The sequence below is a fragment of the Penaeus japonicus genome, unplaced genomic scaffold (genome assembly GCF_977035675.1).
Source record: "Penaeus japonicus unplaced genomic scaffold, GWHDUDI00000001_assembly GWHDUDI00000025, whole genome shotgun sequence".
In the NCBI taxonomy this organism is placed as follows: Eukaryota; Metazoa; Arthropoda; class Malacostraca; order Decapoda; family Penaeidae; genus Penaeus; species Penaeus japonicus.
The window spans coordinates 13,818,097-13,825,596 of NW_028234427.1; the positions used below are offsets into that span (position 1 = coordinate 13,818,097).

The 7,500-nt window shown below is 36.1% G+C and overlaps 1 protein-coding gene across 1 annotated transcript in view; it reads left to right on the forward strand.

Annotated features, from left to right (window-relative positions):
• LOC122246202 (uncharacterized) overlaps positions 1 to 7,500 on the forward strand; it is a 141,164-nt gene that overhangs the window by 110,307 nt on the left and 23,357 nt on the right. The window lies entirely within an intron of this gene.

Sequence of the window (7,500 nt, forward strand, 5' to 3'; positions counted from 1 at the left end):
GAGAAGGAGAGGAGAGAGAAGAGAGAGGAGAGAGAGAGAGAGAGAGAGAGAGAGAGAGAGAGGAAAGGAGAGGAGAGAGAGAGACAGAGAGAGAGGAGAGGAGAGGAGAGGAGAGAGAGAGAGCGAGAGAGAGAGGAATGGAGAGAGAGAGAGAGAGAGAGAGAGAGAGAGAGAGAGAGAGAGAGAGAGAGAGAGAGAGAGAGAGAGAGAGAGAGAGAGAGAGAGAGAGAGAGAGAGAGAGAGAGAAAGAGAAGGAGAGAGAGAGAGAGAGAGAGAGAGAGAGAGAGAATGCAGACTGAGGCGAAAGTCAACGTTATAAATCAGCTACTATTATATATATACCATAAGGCTGATATATACCTGCTCATAATTCTTCGTTCGTGTTTGTTTGTGCCATTGTGGACAAAACTTTCCCTTTTCTCCGGCCGGCGAGTTGATGCTACGCCCTAACCTGTCGACGAGTTGATGATCTCACCGGAGTGTCATCCCACTGTGAGATGTGTAGCATTGAGACTTTGCATTAAGGTTATTGTTAATCGTAAGAACACAGTTAGTTATTGCAGTAATATTTAACTATTTATATATGATAATAGTAATTACGTTGGGCAACTCATTAACTAGTAGAATAATTGATTGGCTAACTGGTAGGTAAAATTTACGGGAAATATATCTAACCAATTCAATTTTCCAAAGGATTTCAAACTCAGAACACGTTTTAGATATCATATTTTGCAAATATCATTGTCAACTTTCCCACACCCACCAAATTCTGCCGGTAATCATTGCGGGCTTGCAAGCATTCCTCCACTTCACAAGACGAATGCATCCGTAAATACCTCCAGCAAGCAGAAAGCAAAACTTCTTCCTCTAGTAAGCTGAAAAGTACTGGGCCTCGATAAGCTTCTTCAGTAGGTAAGTGGGTGTCATAAAAGTTGTATGGTAATGAAAAAAAAAACACTCACATTTTTGTAAATTGCACTGATCAACTCGCTGCAATCTTCCAAGAGTATTTGATGCAACAGAGATGGTAAAAATTCTGGAAAAAATAGCCAGACATCAAGAGGTAAGGAAGATTTCTCTCCCCTAGATTTATAGGCCTATCTCTTTCCTTCTAATCTTGCGAAGATATAAGAATCTTGGCCAGACATTTATCTACATCACCCAATTAGTAACAGGCAGTTAGGCTTAGGATCGATGAGTTCGGTGTATGATCTTCATCGCCGGTGTATTTTGACAGCGTGGCACAAGGACGTGATCACCAGATTTAATAGTCTTGTCTTCATGGGAGATTTGTTGATACTACATCAACACTACTTCAAGGAAGAACATTCCGATTAGTTAGATTTGGTCATTCGTCAAGTGAATATCAATGTAAATGTCCAACAAAGCAGTGTTCAAAAGGTCTCTGCGGTGGAATGTTTTCTTTTATGATATTCTGCAACTCATCCTACAAGCCCATGCCAATGCAGATAACTGCACACTTTCATTCACCTGTAGCAGCCAGATTCAGCAGAATACTATTCACATTCCGGGACATGTCACTGCACAAAGTGTCAATGAACAAGTCACCTTGGTGCCTTAGAAAAAGAAAGAAAAAGAAAATGAGGTTATGCTGATCACACAATGCCAAGCACTTTTGGTGATGTATGGCGTGAACTAGATCTATGATGTGTTATCAATGCATCACACCTGTCCTTGACCATAGAGGCTTCTCTACTCTATACAATGGCTAGGTACACTCCAAGATGGAGTACTGTCATTCCCTTGGTCCTGCTGCCCCTTATCATACCTAGGCCTACTCGACAGGACCCAAAACATCTATGCAAAGTTGCACCTATGTGTGTACCTCAAAAAGTACATAGATAACCCGTCCAATACTTTGCTGCACGGTGACTCGAACTTAGAATGGCTGCCTCACACAACACAAAGAACTCAAGCCTGCAAATGAGAGCTTCACGTACCATTTGCAAGCATCGAGATCCATCTATATCCTTTCCATCGTATAATGTCATGCTAGAAAGCATTGATTTAATGAATTACCTTGTTTAACCTGGCTTCCCTTGTAAGCCTTCAGATCTACTATGTGCAATTGTAGGCTTCAGCACGACCAAAAGTCTAATTAAAAACAGGTCCAAAATGAGACTGGGCTGCGTACCATTTCAGTGACGTCACATGGCGGATGGTCACTTATGTGAGATTGTTGGAAGAGAAAGGAATAACTGATTATACTAAATTATGTCTGGATACAGGGATGCCGGTGTATGATTTTTATTCTAATGAGGATGCTCTCGTGATATTCAGGATAAAAGTAATTCCTTTGTTATGAGAGTACTTTATTATTCTTATTGTTCAAATATTCCTTTATCCATTTTCTGTGTTACTAATTTCACAGACTTATGCCACGTGGCTCCTTAGTTGAAATTGATATTGTTGTTTAATACACTTATCAAGTTTAAGACCTAAACTTAGACTGGTCGTAACAAGGAAATCTTTTACTCAGTTTAAGCTCGTTATCAGGTGAAATTTCGAATAATTCCTCTGTAACAAGGAAGTCCTAAACTTATAATAGATACATAAGAACAGGAAAATTCTCTCGCATAAAAAACATGGCCGCTTTATAACCAGCAACGCGAGAGAAAGCAAGCAAGCAAGTAACAAAGTGAGCAAGCGAGAGAAAGAGAGAAAGAGAGAGAGACTCAAGCATCACACAAGCTGTTGCAATATCAGATCAAAGGTTACCATCCGATGACCTGTCACCTACGTCATCGTCGGGAAATCATTGGACTGTAAAGACGTTTGAAATTATATACATAACTCATATTCAGTTTGTATGTTGTTGATACTAGAGAAAGATATGTATTTTGGCATGATGTATGGAAACTTGTGCTTTAAAGGAATAGATATTTGATTAGTAATAATGAAAGGAGGAATGAGCATATGATATTTAATCATTGATATTGCTAATGATTATGATAATGATGATAATGATAGTTATGAGATTATGAAAGTGATAGTAGTTTATTTTCTTTAAAGGAATGTAAATACTACCCATAGAAATAATTGTAATGCAATTATGATTATGATGTAATAAAAATATAATGGTAATAGTAATGATTTTCAAACTTTTCACTAAGTAATTTCTGTTCTCTTATCCGCACGTTGCATTATTGCAACATCTCTCTTAACATTCCTCACTTGAAACGCCGTCATAAAAATAATTTGTTTCTTGAAATAAACATAATTCATGATGCTTCTTATATACGATCACAGTTAGTGTTATTTTTTCTTATCATCATCATTATTATTATTATTTTTTTGGTAACTTTTATTAAATATCCCACCAGGACGTCGATTTATATATTTTTTTCTGTGACGCTTAATATAACACAATGATTTATTTGATTTTTCATTTTTTTAAGCCCCCTTTTCACCTTTTTTATTATTATTTTTTTTTATTAATCACTGTGAAAAAGTGACTTGCATTACAATCACAATCCTTAGGCGAAGGTCAATATCAACCTTTTTTAACGTAAACTTGAAGGTTCTCTTATTTCAATTCACTGTAATGAAACACAGAAAAACTGATGGAGTAATCATTATTTCGCTAATAATAATAATGATGATGATGAAAATGAGGATTATTATGACGATAACACTAACAATAATTAATCAACTAATGATTACAACATGAGTCTAAATAACATTTGAATATTACTCAACAATTAAATTTCATTCAAACGTTTTATATATATATACATATATATATATATATATATATATATATATATATATATATATATATATATATATATTTATATATATACATATATATATATATATATATATATATATATATATATATATATATATATATAATCAAGCTTGAACCTTAAGGATATTATACACACAGGAGTTTCCTTTCAGTATTCACCAATATTCCTTTCACGTTATCATGTTGCACGGATGTTCTGCATGTCAAAGGATCAATCTTATCAACTTGCAACACTGAAGGAGATTGAGGATGTTCAGATAAACCTGATGTGATTATAGCAATAATAATTATGCAATAGCAAACTGGATGATAGTAGCTGAAATAATAACAACAGCAATGATGATGATGATGAAGGTGATGATGGAGTGTTGGTGATGATAATGTTGGAGTGAGAGTGATGATGTTAATGAAGTGATGGTGATGATGCTGATGTAGTGATGGTGATTATGATGATAATTAAGTGATGATGATGGAGTTTAAGTGATGATGGAATGATGGTGATTATTTTCGAGTGAGAGTAATGATGATGATGTAGTGATGGTGATGATGATGATAATTAAGTGATGATGATGGATTTAAAGTGATGATGGAGTGATGGTGATGATGATGTTGGAGTGAGAGTGATGATGCGGATGTAGTGATGGTGATGATTATGATGATTAAGTGATGATGATGGAGTTAAAGTGATGATGGTGATGATGTTGGAGTGAGAGTGATGCTGATGTAGTGATGGTGATGATGATGATAATTAAGTGATGATGATGGAGTTAAAGTGATGATGATGTTGGAGTGAGAGTGATGATGTAGTGATGGTGATGATGAAAATTAGGTGATGATGATGGAGTTAAAGTGATGATGGTGATGATGTTAAAGTGAGAGTGATGAAGTGATGATGATGATTGTGATGATTAAGTGATGATGATGGATTTAAAGTGATGATGGAGTGATGGTGATGATGATGATAATTAAGTGATGATGATGGAGTTAAAGTAATGATGGTGATGATGATGATAATTAAGTGATGATGATGGAGTTAAAGTAATGATGGTGATGATGATGTTGGAGTGAGAGTGATGATGTAGTGATGGTGATGATGATGGAGTTAAAGTGATGATGGTGATGATGATGTTGGAGTGAGAGTGATGATGTAGTGATGGTGATGATGAAAATTAGGTGATTATGATGGAGTTAAAGTGATGATGGTGATGATGTTAAAGTGAGAGTGATGAAGTGATGATGATGGATTTAAAGTGATGATGGAGTGATGGTGATGATGATGTTGGAGTGAGAGTGATGATGCGGATGTAGTGATGGTGATGATTATGATGATTAAGTGATGATGATGGAGTTAAAGTGATGATGGTGATGATGATGTTGGAGTGAGAGTGATGCTGATGTAGTGATGGTGATGATGATGATAATTAAGTGATGATGATGGAGTTAAAGTGATGATGATGTTGGAGTGAGAGTGATGATGTAGTGATGGTGATGATGAAAATTAGGTGATGATGATGGAGTTAAAGTGATGATGGTGATGATGATGTTGGAGTGAGAGTGATGATGTAGTGATGGTGATGATGATGATTTGGTGATGATGATGGATTTAAGTGATGATGGAGTGATGGTGATGATGATGAATTAAGTGATGATGATGGAGTTAAAGTAATGATGGTGATGATGATGATAATTAAGTGATGATGATGGAGTTAAAGTAATGATGGTGATGATGATGTTGGAGTGAGAGTGATGATGTAGTGATGGTGATGATGATGGAGTTAAAGTGATGATGGTGATGATGATGTTGGAGTGAGAGTGATGATGTAGTGATGGTGATGATGAAAATTAGGTGATTATGATGGAGTTAAAGTGATGATGGTGATGATGTTAAAGTGAGAGTGATGAAGTGATGATGATGGATTTAAAGTGATGATGGAGTGATGGTGATGGATTTAAAGTGATGATGGAGTGAGAGTGATGATGCGGATGTAGTGATGGTGATGATTATGATGATTAAGTGATGATGATGGAGTTAAAGTGATGATGGTGATGATGATGTTGGAGTGAGAGTGATGCTGATGTAGTGATGGTGATGATGATGATAATTAAGTGATGATGATGGAGTTAAAGTGATGATGATGTTGGAGTGAGAGTGATGATGTAGTGATGGTGATGATGAAAATTAGGTGATGATGATGGAGTTAAAGTGATGATGGTGATGATGTTAAAGTGAGAGTGATGAAGTGATGATGATGATTGTGATGATTAAGTGATGATGATGGATTTAAAGTGATGATGGAGTGATGGTGATGATGATGATAATTAAGTGATGATGATGGAGTTAAAGTAATGATGGTGATGATGATGATAATTAAGTGATGATGATGGAGTTAAAGTAATGATGGTGATGATGATGTTGGAGTGAGAGTGATGATGTAGTGATGGTGATGATGATGGAGTTAAAGTGATGATGGTGATGATGATGTTGGAGTGAGAGTGATGATGTAGTGATGGTGATGATGAAAATTAGGTGATTATGATGGAGTTAAAGTGATGATGGTGATGATGTTAAAGTGAGAGTGATGAAGTGATGATGATGGATTTAAAGTGATGATGGAGTGATGGTGATGGATTTAAAGTGATGATGGAGTGAGAGTGATGATGCGGATGTAGTGATGGTGATGATTATGATGATTAAGTGATGATGATGGAGTTAAAGTGATGATGGTGATGATGATGTTGGAGTGAGAGTGATGCTGATGTAGTGATGGTGATGATGATGATAATTAAGTGATGATGATGGAGTTAAAGTGATGATGATGTTGGAGTGAGAGTGATGATGTAGTGATGGTGATGATGAAAATTAGGTGATGATGATGGAGTTAAAGTGATGATGGTGATGATGTTAAAGTGAGAGTGATGAAGTGATGATGATGATTGTGATGATTAAGTGATGATGATGGATTTAAAGTGATGATGGAGTGATGGTGATGATGATGATAATTAAGTGATGATGATGGAGTTAAAGTAATGATGGTGATGATGATGATAATTAAGTGATGATGATGGAGTTAAAGTAATGATGGTGATGATGATGTTGGAGTGAGAGTGATGATGTAGTGATGGTGATGATGATGGAGTTAAAGTGATGATGGTGATGATGATGTTGGAGTGAGAGTGATGATGTAGTGATGGTGATGATGAAAATTAGGTGATTATGATGGAGTTAAAGTGATGATGGTGATGATGTTAAAGTGAGAGTGATGAAGTGATGATGATGGATTTAAAGTGATGATGGAGTGATGGTGATGGATTTAAAGTGATGATGGAGTGAGAGTGATGATGCGGATGTAGTGATGGTGATGATTATGATGATTAAGTGATGATGATGGAGTTAAAGTGATGATGGTGATGATGATGTTGGAGTGAGAGTGATGCTGATGTAGTGATGGTGATGATGATATCAATTAAGTGACGATGATGGAGTTAAAGTGATGATGATGTTGGAGTGAGAGTGATGATGATGATGGAGTGAAGGTGATGATACTGATGAAGTGATGGTGGTGATGGTGATGATGATGAGGAGGAACTGATGATGATGGAGTGAATGTGATGATAGTCATGATAGCAGTAGCAAAAACAGCAGTAAAAATGATAATAACAATAAGAATAATAATGATAGTAATGATGGTAAAGTGATGGGAATATTAATGGCATTGATAATGATTATG